This window comes from Cavia porcellus, unplaced genomic scaffold (assembly GCF_034190915.1).
Source record: "Cavia porcellus strain 051 isolate PalLab524CR breed Dunkin Hartley unplaced genomic scaffold, mCavPor4.1 scaffold_9, whole genome shotgun sequence".
Taxonomy (NCBI): Eukaryota; Metazoa; Chordata; class Mammalia; order Rodentia; family Caviidae; genus Cavia; species Cavia porcellus.
In genome coordinates, this window is record NW_026947492.1 from 75,390,292 (window position 1) to 75,407,960 (window position 17,669).

Consider the following 17,669-nt stretch of genomic DNA (forward strand, 5'->3'; position numbering starts at 1 on the left):
GGATTGATGGTGTCAGTGCTCCACCCACAAAGGGGTGGAGCCAGGATGTGATGTAATGGCAGGAAGAAGGTGTGTCTTGCTCTTTGCTGGTTCCTGCTGGTTGTTTGCAACCGCCATGAACTGGAGCCCAGCCATGCCAGACTGTCTTGGAGCCAACTGAGTACAGATTGAACCTCCAAAAACTGTAAGAAATAAACCTTCCTTTCCCAACTTTGGGCTTCAGGTATTTTGTCTCAGCGAAGAATAAAAAGTAACTAAGATACCAGTGTAGCACTCACACCCCCAATCCAAGCACTAGACAATGAACCAATTATAGATGCATAATGCAAAGGCATGAGGCCTGGGGGCCACTGACATAAACCATAACATATGGTTACTGTAGGTTTAACTTTTCCTTTTTTGTTGTAGTGGGGACGGAACCCAGGACCTCACATGTGCCGGGCAAGTGCTCTGCCAGCCAGGTACACAGCAGCTGTGCCTTACACTGTGAGGCTTTTCCAAACCATTTCCTGCATTCCAGTGACCCTGCATCCTTGGCGTCCTTGCCCGGATGGTCTTTTTGATGATACCTCCTCTAAGTTTATTTGTACCCTGTTACAAGGTCAGCACTTGGTACTGGAAGGCATTAGACAAGGAAAGTATTCACTCGGTAGAAAAACAATTTAATTGTCTAAGAAATGATGCTTAACAGAAAGAGGCTGCCTTGGTTTATCCCACACTTACTACCTTTTTAGTTTACTGCAAAGGACAGAAACCTACTTGGAGGAGCGACTGTACCCCAGTCTCGTGAGTCCCATCGGAACCAGAAGTCCTATGTGGCAGTCACAGTTTGGGGTACAAAGTGGGGTGGGGGGACAGCCGGTAGAAGGGGCTCCCTGGGGCTGGGCCGGTGCCGAGCCCCGTGTATCCTAAACATGAGAGCACTTACCGTTTTAAATTTGCCATCGAGTAGGGCATAGGGGTACACGCCTGTAATCCCAACACTCCAGAGGCTGAGGCGAGAGGAGCACCTCATGTTTGAGGCCAGCCTGGACTACATAGTGAATCCAAGGCCAACCTGGACTACAGAGCAAGACCCTGTCTCAAAAACAAAACAGAAAAATCAGCTCGCCTTCAGAGACATGGGGTGCAGAGGTCACGGTGCAGCCGTCACCACCCCAGGTTTCTGGGCTAAGCTGTCTTTGGCTTGAATCTTTCTGCAGGTCTGGGTTAGAGGCTGAGTCCAGCCTCTTCTGTTAGAGCAGCATCACCCCAAGCTCCACAGCCATTTCCCAGGCCAAGTAAAGAGCTGATGGATGTCTGAGTTTCCTGGTGCCAGCTCTGGCCCCACAGAGACCTGTCCAAGGTTATCTGGAGATGAACTGATGCAAAGCAGATGGAGCTGCCCTTGGCCAGGGGCGCATCCAGGCCCCTCCAGCCAAAGGCAGGCACCATGGCTGGCTGGCTCCATCTTCCCAGGTCAAGGACAGTGTTCACCCTTCTGATGTTCGGGTCCCTGCTCTCTCCCTCCCAGCTGCCAGGGCCTGAGCTCTTTATCTCAGAGTGCAGTGGCACAGAAATCTGTCTTCCCAGTGGGGACTAGACCTCAAGATTTCACCGCTCGAGGGCAGGGGGAGTCCTGGGCCTGGTGGAAACAGCCTTAATGCTTCTATGTATAAACCAGAAAGGGATGGCAGCCTGCTACCAGCAGACAGGCTGGCAGTCAGGCAGTTACACTCAGCCTCCTCTTCACTGTGTGACCTAGGCAAAGTCTCCAAACCTTTCCAGCATCAGCTTCATTTTAAAACTAGAAAGCCTGATTAGATAACCGCGACAGAATCACCATGCCCACATCTGCGGGCTCCAGAACAAAGCCTGCCCAGGGCAGGGCCCAGTTCCTCTTCACACGAATGGAGTGCCCTGCTGTGAATGTTCCCTGCTGTGCGTGTGCCCTGCTGTGCGTATGCCTGGCGGTGCGTGTGCCCTGCTGTATGTGTGCTTGTCTAATGGCACAGTTGCTGTGCATGTTGTTGACTGCTTGTTTGTTGACTTCCACAGTTTCTGAGTGGTGATCTCTATTTTATGCTTTGATCCCCCGCAGTTCTTGTCGCCCCATTTCACGCAGCCAGGGTAGAGAGAGGAAGTGACTCGGCCCAGATTCCCCTCCCCAATTCAAAAAGCTGGAGCCCGGCTAGCATCCCCTCCTCCCACGGGCTGGGCCTCTGCTGCTTCCCGCACATGGCACATCATACAATGCATGAATGTATCCTAGGCCCGTGGAGGGACACTGTGTGCATTTCAACAGCAGATCCCGAGTGTGCCTGGAGAGGGGTCCAGGCCGCGCTGAGTCCTGTTGGTGGCTGCAGCTGGCACTGTCCCTCAGCCCTGCTCCCACTTGGCTGCCCTCCTCCTCCTCCTTGCTGGCCTGGGGCTGCATCCTCACTCCGGAGCTCCTTCCCAACCCCTCTTCTCGGGGAAGCGAGTGTGTAGTGTGCCCAACCTGGCAGCTCCTGCCCACAGCTGTCAAGTCTCATGTAGTGCAGCCAGTGCCTGGGGACAGGCCATGCCCACGATGCACCTGTGACCTGGGCCCTGACAGCAGCCCGAGTCAGGAGAAGACGCCAGGCCTGTGACAAGCCGTGATGCAAGTTCAGTCATGAATGGGACCCAGACCTGAGGACAGGAGCCGAGGGGGTGGCAGCAGGACAAGTGGCAGCAGTGCAGGTGCCCTGTGCCCTCTGGGTGCTGTTCTGCTCTTCTGCTGACTTTAAACTATGTGTGCATGTGCATGAATGTGTGCATGTGTACATATGCATCTCTGTGTGTGTGTGTATGCATGCATGAGTGCCACTGAAGGTTGAATCTAGGCCTTCACACTGACCTACACCCCCAGCTTTTTCATTGCTTTGAGACAGACTCACTCACTTGTCCCAGCTGGACTCTGACTTGGGTTCTAATGGCTCAGTCTCCCAGAACACAGGGATTACGGGCATGCCCCATTAGACCCAGCTGAGTGACCACCTTCTGTTTACCCTGCATACTGAGGCTTGTAGTCCACCTTTGCCATTCATCCTTTTCTCCTGACAGCTGATGGGCGCTGGTGTCCACTTCCTGTCAGCCCTCCCAGGCCCCTGGGCCCTGTGCAAGGCCGAGGCTCTATTGCTTGTTCATTTTGGGGTGATCTCCACTCCATGGCCTTCTGGGCCTGGGCTCCTCCAGCCGGGGGGAAACACTTTCCCTGTGTCTGCCAAGCGCCCCTCGGGTCACAGTCCAGGTTCACAGCCTTCCTCCTCTCAGCTGTCAGGACGACCCTTAGGAGGGATCCTCTGGAGAATCCTGCCCTCACACCTGAGTTAGGGTCCAGGAACTAAGCACTTCCCTGCGCAACTGATGCCCAGCATGGGAAGGCATCCTCAGGTTTGGAGGGGTGCGGACGTGGAGCTTCCACCTTATAGCAGACGCAGTGGGTCGGGCAGCTGTACCCTGAGACGTCTGCAGCTCTGGGACCTGGGAGCCCCATTAGGGGCTGCATCTCACCATCCAGAGTCAGGAGAGCAGGACCACACAGGACACATTGAGAGGCCAAGGTCGCTGTGACCCTGCTGACCCTGCATGTGGGGGACACTGCTCAGTTCGGCTCAGCTCAGTGTGCCAGGGTCCCTGGTGGTCACTGTGCTGGGCAGCAGAGCTCCGAGCTGAACGTGCCTGTGAGACCGACCTCTGGAACCCCTGCCCTGCTGCCCAGAACTCTTTCATTATCTGAAAATCTTATCCTTTATTTATTTCAAATTTATATTTCATTCTTCTCCACCAATAGAATTCCATCCATGTAAATCATTCTAACCCTGAGAGACTTCCGTGGATCTTCTACATCTCTGCCACAGAAGTATTTTAGGAAATCAAAATAGATTTAAAAATTTCTATCATTACAAACTCTAAAATGAAGCTTTTCCATCTGGACTAAGTGTTCAGTACAGTTACAGAACAATGTTCCCTCGGTTCCCCAACTTAATTCTTCCCAGGATTCTGGCTCACAAACCAACTGGACGAGAACAGAATCCAACCCAATGGTCAGTTAGGGTCAACACTGACCTTATAGGCAGTTCTCGTCCGGTTCGGTTTGCCACCAGAATAGTGGAGGGAGTGCAGTTCACGGACCAAGGTACTGCTGTATGCTGCAGTGCATAATTAACCAATTAGCAGTCACCACAAGCTGGAGATCAGAGCCCAGACAGGCCTAGGTGCTGCTGTGGTTCGGGGCAGGTGTGGCCTGGCGGGGAAGCAGGAGCAGAGGCCAGCAGGCCCTGCCCTGTGCGTCCTTGGGGTCATGTGACCGACCAGGCGGGTTTCCACAGCCCAGAGCTGGATTCCCCTTACACACAGGCTCGGAGCAGCCCTGCAGGCTTAAAGCACAGCCAGGAAATGTCAACTAGTACTTTGAGCTGTTTCCAAAATATGTGCTAAGAGCGCACTGTCACCCAGTGTTAAAATGCTCCACATTCTTCCGCTGGCTCACAGCGAGAGTGTATCATCTTTTAGTCTTGCAAGAGGACCTGTGCTTTGGCTGTTAGGATAATTTGGTTTCTCAATTGTTAGGATATGGATCTGGAGTTTTTATGAAGCCTCAACAGTGTTAGGATTAAGAAAATCTTTTTCCCAGAAACACTAAATCTATTGGAAGACAAATTAGGTAGAAACCTTGGAGACATAGGAGTAGGTAAAGAATTCATGAACAGGACTCAAACTGCACGGGAAATACTTCCCAGAATCAATAACTGGGACCACTTCTTATTAAAAAGTTTCTGCATGTCAAAAGAAATCTGCAGCATAGTGAAAAGAAAACCCACAAACTGGGAAAAGATTTTAGTGAACTCTCTCTCAGACAAGGGCCTCTTGTCTAAAACATATAAAGAATTAAAGAAACTCAGACCTCCAAAATTCAAAGATCCAATCCAAAAATGGGCATCTGAGATGAATACCCAATTCTCAGATGAAGAAATGCAAATGGCAAATAAATACATGAAAAAATGCTCATCATCATTGGTCATTAGAGAAATGCAAATTAAAACCACACTGAGATACCATCTCACTCCTGAAAGAATGGCCAGGATCAAGAAAACCGACAACAAATGCTGGAGAGGCTGTGGGGAAAAGGGAACTCTCCTGCACTGCTGGTGGGAGTGTAGACTGGTACAGCCTTTGTGGAGATCTGTCTGGAGATTTCTCAAAAAGTTGGGACTGGAAGTCCCATTTATTCCAGCTATTCCACTTCTAGGCATATTCCCAGAAGAACTGAAAGCATCACACCACAGTGATATATGTGCACCTATGTTTATAGCAGCACAATTTGTAATCGCCAGATCATGGAAACAACCCAAGTGTCCATCAACTGAGGAATGGATAAAAAAGTTGTGGTATTTCTATACAATGGAGTATTATTCAGCTATAAAGAAGGATCACATTGAGATATTTATCAATAAATGGGCGCAGCTTGAGACCATACTCATAAGTGAAATAAATCAATCTCGCATGTGTGAATACCGAATAGTTTCCCTAATGTAAGTAATGATTCAAATATATAAAAATATGTGGTAATCATGATTCCCCATTAGGTGGCCTTGGAGCCTTATAAAGTTTTCACTCATTAATTAGAAAGGCTTTATTCTGGGCTTCTTGATTTGAAAATATTTGAAGCTAGAGTATATGAAGTTTTATCCAAATATTTCAAGGAAAAAGACACTATGGTAACTACTATTAAGTCAGGTTATATGGTGGTGAAGTACTAGGTTGTTGAAACAGTCATGCTGTGACCTCTATTGTTATATTGTTATGTCCTGTTTTATCTCAATCTCCCCCTTATTGTTTTAAAAAAATTAGTCATTTCTTATGTTTGTCTTAATTAAAGAAAAAATTCAAATAATTAGGATATATAAATAATAACTCTTTTTGATTTCCTATTAACTTGTTTTGAAGTCCTGTAGTACTCCCACGATCTTGTTTTGACTGATTAGACTCTGTTCCATTCTATATGGTAGTATCAAGTTTGAAGACATAGGCAACTACTTTGAAGACAATAAGATTCACTAAGATACCCATTCTGGTTTGACTATTGTCTTCTTTGGAAGTCCTGTAATGTTTACAATGCCTAAGTTGTATTGGTCTTGTTCTCTACTGTTTTGTCCAACTTTATAATATCTAATGAGATAGACAATTCTTTTTAAGGAAACAAGGGACAACGTTGATAACCATAGTTGATAAACTTGTACTGTGTTCTACACCATGTGCTATGTCTATCCTTGGTATTGACTGACAGCTTTGTTTTGCCATATTTGACTGTATTCTCCCCCCCCCCTCCCCAAAAGTAATAAGCACTAAGGAGTAATGAAAAAAAAAAAAAAAAAAAAAAAAAAAAAAGAAAATCTTTTTCCTGGGGCTGGGGATTTAGCTCAGCGGCATAAGCGCCTGCCTTGCAAGCAGGCGGTCGTGAGTTCGATCCCTGGTACCGATAAAAAGGAAAAAGACAAAAAAAAAAAAAAAAAAAAAAAGGAAAAAAGAAAATCTTTTTCCTGGGACTCAGTGCCAATCCTGCTTAATGAGGGTACACAGCAAAGATTGTGGTGTCAGCACGTTCTTCTCTTCATACACCTTTGGGAATCTTTTTTGTTTTCGTCAAATGTCAAAATAACTATTTTACAGTATGCCATGCTTTAAATATATTTTTATCAATTCCTTGGTGCCGCGTCTCAAACCTGGCCTGCACAAGTGGCCAGTAGAGAAGTCAGGCCCCCTCAATGGGAACCCATGCTGAGCTCAGGGCCATTCAGCCTCAGCCCAGGACTGTGTCTTCTCTCCTGGCATCTTAACCTGTTGGGGTCTGTGCCTAGATCCCCGATTCCCCAAATGGGTGCATGGTGAAGGCTCAAAGGAATGAGACAAGCGGCATGGTCTTAGGGCTCCAGGTGGACTAAAATCCTTGGCAGAGCTTGTAACTCTGCTAGCTGGTCAGCTGGCTGATCCTGGATAGCCCATATTTAATCAGAACAAGCAGGCAGTTGAGTGGACAATGGAGGAAACCTGAGCAGGATCTTGGGAGGGATTCAAGGACCCCTCAGAGTAACAGAGGATGCTAATTAAGAAAACTATCCAGAAGTCTTCAGGAGGCCTCAGCTGTGGCCTGTCTTGCCTCTTGAGGTGTCTTCTTGTTCTCAGGTCCGCCATGTCCAGGCCACACCACAGCCCTGCACATCTATTCAGCTTCAGCAGCTCCAACAGTAACCCTGGCCACTCTGCTCTTTGACTTTATAGCTCGGGTCTTGCTGGACTAAGGAAGGACAATTACTGTCTGGAAACTGAACATCAGAATGAATTCATTCAATCTAAAAACTAATTTCCTCTGAAGCTTTTATTATTCCAGGGTTACCAGGTGCTGTAGGACATAGAATCACACGGATCCCTCCCTGCCATGATCAAGTGTCAGTGTGGCCACCGCACCTGTCTGGACCCCCCAGGATGGTCACCCCCAGCCGGTGTTCCTTGAACATCCCCAGGGAGAAGGCACAGCCGAGAAGAACGTCCCCAGAGGGCACAGACATTGCTAGAAAAACTCCCAGGGACCCGTACCCACTGCCCAACTGCTTCCGGTTCCTCAAAATGGAAGCTGGGCACAGCAGGTTATGGGCGCCCCAGGCCAAGGGTTTCCTGTGAGACCTGGGCTCCCTCAGGGCTTGGGCTGCCGTAAGAGTGGACAGATATTTCGAAAGGAGTGGACAGGGAGAGGTAAGTGGTGTCGTAGCAGGTAGCAGCCCTGGAGAGGTTTGGCCTCGTTGGTTCCGCACTGCACTCAGCCCACCCTTAACGGTTAAGTCTGGGAGCTCTCAGCGCACAGAGTCCAGCAGCAGGCGAAAGGCCGAGGGAGACTGTGAGTGACCTCACTCCATGACCCTCAGAGGACACACTCAGGCTGAGCGCCTATAGTGGAGAGGTCAGTGAAGCCACTGAGGGTGGCCTAGTCTGTGTTGCGGGGCCGGGCCGTTTGATGCTGTAGCCCTTGGGTTTTGTTCCCAGCCAGGCACATTTACAAGGTCGCTTTGCTCCTTTAACCCTGGGTCTGCGCTGGCCTGTGGGGCCCTCCTCCTGCACGGGAGGGAAGTTTCGGGACATGCCTGGTTCCCAGACTGCCGTTTTTTGTGGGTGCTGTCTCTGGCCCTGCAGGGCTCTTGCTGCAGACTGGGGTCCCAGGTCTCTGCCACAAGGCTCTATCTGGTCCTATGGGCAGAAAGGAGCCGGACCCCATATCCTGTGGATGCACAGACCATGAAGTAACTCTCAAGTGCCGGCTTCGGATCTTCCCACTCTCTGTAGATGGTGTGACTGAAACCATGGTGAATATATTTCCTTACCTTAATTTATTATGGTAGAGCACACATTACTGTGAGTCCTCAAATTCCCTCTTCTTGCTCCAAACATGTGTATCCTATTGTTTCTTTGTTGCTGTTGTTGAAATTTTGAGTCAGGGTCTTGCCAAGTTTCTAAGCCGCCTAGGCTGGGCTTGGACCTGTGACCCTTCTGCCTCAACCCCAGAGTGCTAGGGTCATCGGTGTGGCCACGCCTGGCCCTGCTTTTCTAACGTCACAACACATCCTCCCTGTAGACGGGGTCTCCCAGGCAGCCCCTGCCTGGCATGGCATCCTCATCTCTCTGCAAGGCCAGAAGCACAGCGAGGCTTCCTGACTCCACGGTGGGATAAAGAAGCAGCCACCACAGCAAAAGCCCAGGCAGGAGCCTCAGCAGAGAGGTGAGTGGCCAGCAGGGGAAGATGGGGTGGTGCTGACCGGGCTTCAGGCTGACCTCTGGCTCCCAGCGTCTAAAGGCCTCAGCAGGCACTGCTGGTGCAGTGGTCAGGCATGTGGCCGGCTCAAGCTTCGGCGTGTCGTGTTTCCTGAGACTGTAGCAGGCAGGGTGGTGCTCTGGTTCCGTGGGTACTGCTGTGTCTGATCCAAATCAGGCCCTGTGGCCACCTCCTGCTGTGTGCTGCTACGCTGTGAGGGCATGGCCCCCTCTTCTCTCCTGCCCCTCCTGACTCAGCCTCCCCAAAGTCAGTCCCTGCCCCCATCTCTGGCGACCGTCACTCTGCTTCCCACCTCTATGAGAACAACTTCTTAGATTCCACAGCTGAGCAAGGCCACACCATACTTGTCTTTGTGGGTCTGGCTTATTTTATTTAACATTATAATCTCAGTTTCACAAATGACAGGGTTTCCCTTTTGTGGCTGAATAGTATTCCACTGTGTGTATGGATATAGAGTCACTTAAGACCGTCAGATAGTTTCTCCCAAAATTAGACATTCACCGTCCTGTTGAGCCAGCAGTTCTGTTCCAAGAGTTATCGAAGAGAACTGAAATGTTCGTCCATGCAAAGACTCAGGGCGGCTCTGTTCATAGTTGTTCAGAAAATGGCTAAGAAGTATACTGGAGGTACCTCACCCAGTGGAATATAACTCAGCCTGCAAAAAGAGCAAACTGCTGAAATGAGCAGCTACATGTTAGAATCTCAGAATGCGGTTGTTTTTTCATGCAGTTCAGAGGTCTTGGTATAATTCCATTTCGGGTAGCTCTAGGACAGATCTTACTCCTGATAAAAAGGGGAAAATCAGGGCAGGTGCAAGATGTCCAGCCTCATCTACCTTGAACTGAGTGGTTTTACTGGAGGTAAGTTATGTCTCCATGAAGTTGATTTAAATACATTTTATAAATTATTTGCACTAAAGCATTTACAAGCTTTATTTAAAAACAGAATTGATAGTATCTTCCATTTAGTGAGCTTTACTGTGACTCAGCCTGCATCTCTGGGTTTATAGCATAAACAGGCTTTCATAAAAGTATACTCTACAAAAATCAAAGGTATACACAGTTTCAAACTCACTTTTAAAAGCAACTTGGGAGTTTTGACAATTCCTAAAACAATTCTTTCCAGTCAAGGAGTGCATAGCTCTAATTCTAGCATTCTGGGAGGCTGAGGCAGGAGGATCCAGAGTTCAAGTCCTGGCTGGGCAAGTTGATGACTTAACGAGACATTGTCTAAAAATAATAATAATAATGAAGGGGCTGTGGAAGGGGCTCAGTGTGACTGAGTTCAGTGCCCAGGACTTTAAAAATAGCTCAAAGGCCCCAAAACTTTCCTCCGAAAGACGCTAATGCCATAGTGTCATGGAGAACCTGCTCTGTGTGAGGCTGAGTGGCCGAATTCACCCTCTCAGAACTTCAGGCCGCTGACAGAAAAGGGTCGAAGCTCCTGCCTCAGGGTCCCTGACACCTCTAGATGGAGATGGATACGTCTCAGTATTAAATAATTTTATTTTTGGAAGGACATAGTTTTATAACAGAACTTTTTAAAAATAAAACTTACCAGTATAAAAAGTGTGTGACCCAGTGTGAAGTCCGGGCTGGCCTCCAGTGGGCCTGCTCTGCGGAGGTTGTGGTCACTGGTGGAGCAGGCAGCGTGAGTTTGGAATCGGGGCAGGGGGCACTGACAGGCATGCAGCCTCTGCAGGTCCCAGCCAGGCTGGGCGGTAGGAACAGTCCTGACACAAAGGCCACATGGGCCACACTGGGCCAGGCCAAGGACAGCCAGTGAGCTGCTGCCCCGCAGCCCTCCTGGCAGCCCCAGAGGCTTTCAAGAGTTCGCAGATGCCCAGCGAGTCACAGCCTGACACCGGGCCAGTGGGTCTGTCCGCCTGGCCCTCCTCGTTCCCCCGATTGTGAGCGACACGCTGGGCACCGTCCCGGCTCGCAGGACAGCAGACACGATGCTGAGGCAGTCACAGAATAAGATTGAGGATGGAATAGGTGGCCCAGGAGGTGGAGAGCTGCGGGATCCCAGGCAGGCAGGAGCAGGTATCACCCGCAGAGCGCAGAGCGCAGCCCAGGGTCCACCGGAGGGAGGGAGCTGGGGAACAGCACAGGTGACAGACCAGCCGTTGGAAGCCCGAGGGGTGTCCCTGTCGGGGCTGGTGCTGCGCAGGTCCACACTGGGTCAGGAGGGGTCACAGGCCTGCAGCCCTCCCGGCCCCATGTCTTCGTGAATGCTGGGGGTTTTGTTTTGTTTTTGGTTCGATGTCTCCCAGAGCCTGGGGATGTTTAATTGACTTGTTAGGTATTTGAGTCTTTTTGGTGGTTGGGAAGAAATATTTTTTGCTGTGGCTGAATTAAGGGTGAGCTGAAGGCCACAAAGGCCACGTCCCCATTTTAGGTAGACTCATTAGTGTTTTAGGGATGTGAATGAGGGTGAAATCCCCAGTGGGATGGTGGTGGAGCCTTAGGATTGGAGCGGGCTTGGCGCATGTACAAAAGGGAGCTGGAGGTTATTTTTAAAACTAGAAAAGAAGCATTGAAGTTATTTTTTTTTTTTTTTAGATAAGTTGATTCTGGAGCCTGGAGCCAAGGTGGGCAGATGCTGTGTTAGCCATGGCTGAGCCCCTGGCTGACAAAGCCCATCAGCAAAGACCTCGGGGCTTCTGCACGTGCGGCCCGACATGAGTGGTCCTGCATTGCACAGGGCTTTGGAGTCCTCCCTTCCACCACACGCTAACATGGCTTCTCCCTGCTCTGGCGCTCTGACCCCCAGATGGACACGAACTGTGGCTCGGATGCCCACCGCAGATCGCAGGACCAGCTTGGAGACTGACGGGGGCCAGCGAGGGCCATCAGGGTTCATGTTTTCTGAATTGGTTAAGACAAATGGGAAAATGTGGTCAGTGGTGGGTCCATCATGCTTTCTGTCCACGGAGAACACAGAGCCTGTGCAAGCGTGCAGGCACCAGATCTCCATGCACACACACAGCAGTTGTGTCAGGACACAGGGATCAGAGCTGCCTGTGCACAGCAAGGTGCTGGAGACCCGGGCCACACATGAGGCACGTGCTCTCTGGGCTGCACCGCAGCTCCAAAGTGAGTCTTTGAATGCACAGGACACTTGTGGTGCACACCCAGGGGAACCATGGCAATGCCATGTTGGTGCTTCTGGGACTGCACACACCGGCCATGCCAGAGCAGTTCTGATGGAAGCTCCAGAGCTGGGTGCTCAGGGACACCCCGCAGCCTGCACCAGGACGGCGATCTGGACCTCAGGAGGCTCTTGTGGGCTCTCTATGGTCAGCAGGCTCCAGGAGACTCAACTGGGTGTCTGTGTCATCTTGGGGACCCTGGGAAACAACATGGCTGAGATTTCCAAACCCCACACTGGGACAAGAAGCATCTGGGTGGACTCTCCTGGGTTTTGAGGGGGACTTTGTCCACAATTCCTCAGGACTGAGGAACTCATCACCCCCTGGGGAGACCACAGTGCCAACGGCAGCACCCACAGCAGGGGACAGACCAGCTTCCCCTGTGGTGGGCATGTCCCAGGGCTGATACCTCTGTGGGGCACCCCCACCTTGTCAGGGCTCCCCACGGCTCTCCGTGCTGACAGGTCTGGTGTGGATGCAGCCACCACCCTGCAGAGAGAACCCAGAGCCAGCCCTGCACCCTTGGCGATCACAGGCACAGTGTCACCCAGTCCGGAGTGCAAGTACAGGAACGGGCAACCCTGACGCCTCACAGATCCCTGAGGTGAGAGACCTCACCTGGTCATGTTGCCAGGACAGTGTCTTCTCGGTTGGGCCAGCAGGCGGCCATCTGAAGGCAGTCCGAGCTGCCCACATGGCTTCCTGAGGCTGGGCACCCACACGCTCTGTGCTCAGCCTGGGTCCAGGACAGGCCCAGAGTGTCATGCACTGGGATCCGGTCCTGCAGGTCCTGCCCAGGTAACCCTGCCCCTGGGAGAGCAAACAAGATGGAAAATGGAGATGTAGATCAATAGCACTGTGAGGAAGTCCTCAGAAGACCGCCAGGATGGCTACTGCAGAGGCCAGTCCATGGAAGGCCGGCCTGTTGCTGAGGGAGGAAGAAACACAGTCATGTCCTCTCTCGGTCGGGAGCATGGGGGTGGCACCCAAGGACTCAGGACACAGGTGCATGGGTGCAGGTGGCCTGGGTCCTCTCCCCTTCCCTTCTCTCCTCCCACAGAGAACCGACACGCAGATGCAGCGTATGATCCCAGTGACTCAGAAGGCAGAGGCAGGAGGATCCCAAGTTGGAGGCTGACCTGAGCAACCCACCTGACCTTTTCTCAAATGAAACATCACAGTGTAAAGGGCAGGAGGTGGCTCAGCAGTGCCCACCTGGATTCCATCCCAGCACCGTGTGAGAAAAGCAAGGCTCTGGTCTCTCCGTAGCTTTACCCTTGCAGCCTGGTGGCAATGTTTTCTTTACCAAAGTTCGGGGGCCCCATCCACACCCCTGGCTTCCAGGGCTTCGCTTCAGTGCCTTTGTGCTCCAGGGCCCTTCAGGAATGAGCTCAATTACCAACCCCGAGAGTCTGGAACCCAATCTGTCTTCTCAGGATCCTAGAGGGGGCTTGGTCACTGTCACCCCAAAGCCGTGGACCTCACCCAGGGTGGCTGGCAGCACCTCCTGCTCGGGCCTGGGACCTGTCTGTGTGTGTGGCAGGTCCAGTGGTTACCAGCATCTTGGGATTAAGATTTTACTGTGAAAAGCTTTCCTTCAGATACGTGCCACGCACATTCCAAAATAATCCTGTCAGCAGACCACGTTTTTCAAGTTAATGATTTGAGTTTGAGCAGAGCTTATTACCCATTAGTCTCCCAATTACTCTTGTGTTTTGAAAACACAAAAACAAAACAGAAAGTGCTGAGACAACCAACTCTGGGGGCTGCGATGTGTGGCGGCCCACGGGGACTTCCAAGACACACGGACCTCCTCCGCCCCAGAGCTCCCCCCGCTGGGGCCTGGACTCACTGAGGATCTCACCTGCACCGTGGGGTCCCTTCCTGGCCAGGCCATAGCAGGACAGCATACCACAAGTAGACTCCTGCTTTGTGCAAATGAAGTTAGGGCCTGGAGGAGCAGGGAACAGGACTCCACGGGTGCTCTCTAGGTCCATGCCAGCCTCAGCCAAGGACAAAGGGCCGGCCACATGGTCCCAAAGTCAAGAATGTGACTCTGGGGCTCAGACAGCCTTGCATGGCAATCCCTAATCACATGACCCACTGTGTGACCCCAGCCTTCATCTCCTCCCGGGACAGGGGCGACCTGGACGCTGTTGCTGCTGCAGATGGTAAGGACCTGGGGTACCAAGGCTTCCAGGGTGAAGTTGTCCCCACCTTGGGATGGGGACACCTGCCTTATTCCCTTTCACTGCATCTTCATCTTTGCTGAGCCGGAAGCTGAGCGCTAGACAGGGGTGAAAAAGGAGGGACGTGCAAGGAGGACCCAAGTCTGCCCTAAAGCCACAGCTGACCACTCGGCCTCTGTGGGGAGCCTGGATGCACCATCCCCACCATGCTGAGCCTCACATGTGACCGACCCAGGGCTCTCTGGGGTGCAGTGGATGCTGACTCCACCACACTGCCCATCATAGCATGGCCCCGGCTGGGCAGTGTGGTGGCCTTGATGCCATCCTCCTGGGGCACAGTGTGCAACCTGTCTGTGAAGTCCGGTGGGAAGGTAGGGAGTAGGTACCAACAAGGCTGTGGGTAGTGTGGCCTGTACACACATGTACACACGTGCACGTGTAAACACACACACAGGAGTGGCCTGACCCAACAACCAGTGTGATAAAATGCAGCTGTGTATCAGTCAGTTTCCCGTTACTACAAGGGAAGCCAGGAGGTGGGTCGCCTTATAGCAGAAGAGGTTTACGGGGCTCAAAGTCCCAGGGGTCCTAGGGAGGATCTCGGGTGGGGTACATGTGGGAGGAGGCCCAAAGAAAGGAGGCCAGACTTACACCCCACTCCCTCAGTGCCACCCTGAGTACCAGGCCTCCAACATGCAGAACTGGGGAGAGAAGCAGGGCCCACAGGGGAGGTCACTGGCCATGCAGGGAGTCCACAAGTGTCCTCTGGGTCTATGTGGTCACTACTAAATAGTGTGAACAGAGGTCTGGAGTCGATTTGCACACTAGGAGTGTGCAAGTGTGCAAGAGTATGAGCAGACTCACCAATAAGTCACTTAGAAGTTCAATTAGGGAAACAGATCACCCATCCCTAAAATACCGTGGCATTTCTGCACATGACATCTGTGGTACAAGGTCACTTCCTCAGCTCCGTGACATCAGCCTGGCTGTGTTCTCACTTGCTTGTGAGAATTTAGCAGCAATGCCTAGACTTCTTCCTTCCTAAATTAATTATGGGGATAACACAGCAGCAAATTTGTCAGCCTGTCACAGTAACTGGTCACCAGGAATAGATCGAGGACCTCGAGTGACCAGGAGTCCACCCTAGGGGACAATTGAGAAAGGACAGGGAGGGAATGGGGCCTCTGTGTAACAGATATAGGATTCTGGTCCCACAAAATGAGTTTAGATATTTGGTGTACAGCATCATGCTTGTAAGCAACAGTGCCTTCTTTAGTTAGAATTTGTTAAATTTTTAAGAAGTAAGAGAAGGAGAAAGGGGAAAGGATGGGAGGGAAGAATAAGGAGGGAAGTGGGAGGGAGAGGGGATAGGGAGGGAGGGGGAAGCAAGGGGTAGATTTCAGGAAGCGCTTGTCCTCCAGACACCCTGGCCCAGCTGTCTCGCTGCCTTAGAGAAGCCTCATGGTGCAAACTTGCCCTTCCCAGCGGGAGGGTTCAGGAAGGCACAGAGCCCGCAGCCTTCTCTTTCTGGGGAAGAAAAGAGACAGTGTTCGCTAGTGTCCTGCACGAGGCCTGATCTTCTTAACCTCAGGAGTGCTGCAGGCAGGAAATAGTTTATCTTTTTAAATTATTTAAATTTTAAAAAACGTTGAACTTAGAGAAAGCAGGAAAGGTGCACAAAGGGTGGCACCGCCTCACCGTGCAGCCCAGGGCTCTGAGGCCCTGCTGTGTGGTGCAGCCCGGTTCCCTCTTCCTCTCTGACTGCAGTCTCGGGGAAAATGTCCCTGGGTTCTTCTAGCACTAACCGCTCCACCCTCCATGCAGTGGGTCCAGTCTGTATTGAGAGGGGAAGCTTGTGAAGTCCTTGGCTCCGTGGGGCAAGGAGGTCGGCTGGCCACAGCATCAGGCTCGCTGCTCTCTGTGCTGCTTTGGTGGCAGGTTTGTTTGTTCCCTTCAATGCAAGTTTATTTTTGGAATAGGTAAAACATTTAAACCGGCTACAGAACCCGAAGCAAGGTCAGCAGGCAGCCGCCTCTTCCTCCCATGCAGATCTGCAGGCCAAGGCTCCTTGGGGCTCCTGCACAGGCGGAACAGCCGAGGACTCCCACAGCCCTGCTGGGTTTCCTCCGGATTCCGTCTCCAGTTTTCTGCATTGCCGTGGTACCAGGAGTGTCCAGCGGGGCTGGGCTGACCCAGTTCTGGGACCCCAGGAGCTGGGGCCACGCTGGTGCCTGAGAGCTACACAGCGCTGTCACTATTGTGGAGGCGACAGATTTGGGGTTTCGGAGCCGGCATCACTTGTTCCCAGATGACCCTACCCTGTGGGAAAAACAGCCACAGCTGTGGGTGTGCAAGAGTGTGTGTGTAGCTGTGTATTTGCACGCTCACCCCTCACTGGCGTCCTCCTCTCTCTGGGTGCCACCTCTCCCCAAAGACTCACCCAGGAGCCTCTGTGTCCTTGGAAGAGACTCGGCCTGCAGCAGGTGGGAGGCCTCGACAAGCCGGAGAATCCACTCCTCCGCTGCTGGGTTCCCACACCCTTTTCCTTCTCTCAGAGAAACACCTGAGTTTGTGGCCTGGAGTGAGAGAAAAACACACAGAACCTTTGCTCCCCTCTGATAAGAATAAGTAGTGCCCCTAGGACTGGAAAACTAGCCCTGCCCCAGGGCGATCCTGGCAGGCTGCTCTGAGGGGCTTTGGTGGCCTCTGGCCTCTTGCACAGGCTAATTTATGTGGTGAATCTGATGGTTGGAAAAATCACCAGCAGCACCATGTGCAGTGGGAGGCGGAGGCTGCTGAGAAAGGAGCTCAGGAAGTGGGGCATCAGTCTGGTCCCCCATAGCCTGCACGGAGCCTTCGGACAGCACTCTGATCCCTGTTCCTGCATGCGTGGGCCCCTGGCGCTTCTCTATCCAGCTGGGCCATGAGCAGTGTCTTCCACTCCCACTACCGCAGGGTCTGTCTGGAAGCTGCTGCAGGGTTTTCCACAGGAAGAGTCTTTTCCCTCTCAGCACACAGCGGGTTGGCCTTTCCCCTCTGTTCTTGTCTCTCACGTGGTGCTGGGCCCCTGATGGCTCTGGTCAGGAGCATGGGGTGGAGGCGTCCCTGCCTGGCTCTAGAGGGGAGTCTGATGTTGGTGAGGCCGCTGAGCTGCGCCTCAGCACTGTCCTCCTGGAGAACCGTGCGCAGTGACATTTCTCTCATCCGTCTCTCTTGTGGGAGGCAGGACATGGTTCAGGCCACAGAGTCATTCATAGACAATGGCCTGGAAACACAGGAAGCACTTCCTGGCCGGCCGGTGCAGCCCACGTTCTGCTGCCCGGTCCCTCCTGTCCTGTCCACAGGCGCTGAGCCTCCTGGGTTGGTGGGGACCTCTCCGTGCTGCCTGTGCCCCTTCACGCAGCTGCCCAGGTGGCCTCAAACAGCCTCTTGTGCCCTAGTGTGCAGCAGTGCACAAGGCAAGTGTGCACCTCACCCTCCGGGGCCTCGGGACCAGGGA

General features: G+C 52.1%; 1 long non-coding RNA gene across 1 annotated transcript; it reads left to right on the plus strand.

Moving 5' to 3' along the window:
• Window positions 1-756: 756 nt before the first annotated feature.
• LOC134477717 (uncharacterized) lies at window positions 757-12,816 on the plus strand. Its single transcript, XR_010049875.1, has 2 exons — window positions 757-8,773; window positions 11,392-12,816. It is a non-coding gene; the product is annotated as an uncharacterized LOC134477717 (long non-coding RNA).
• Window positions 12,817-17,669: the final 4,853 nt, after the last annotated feature.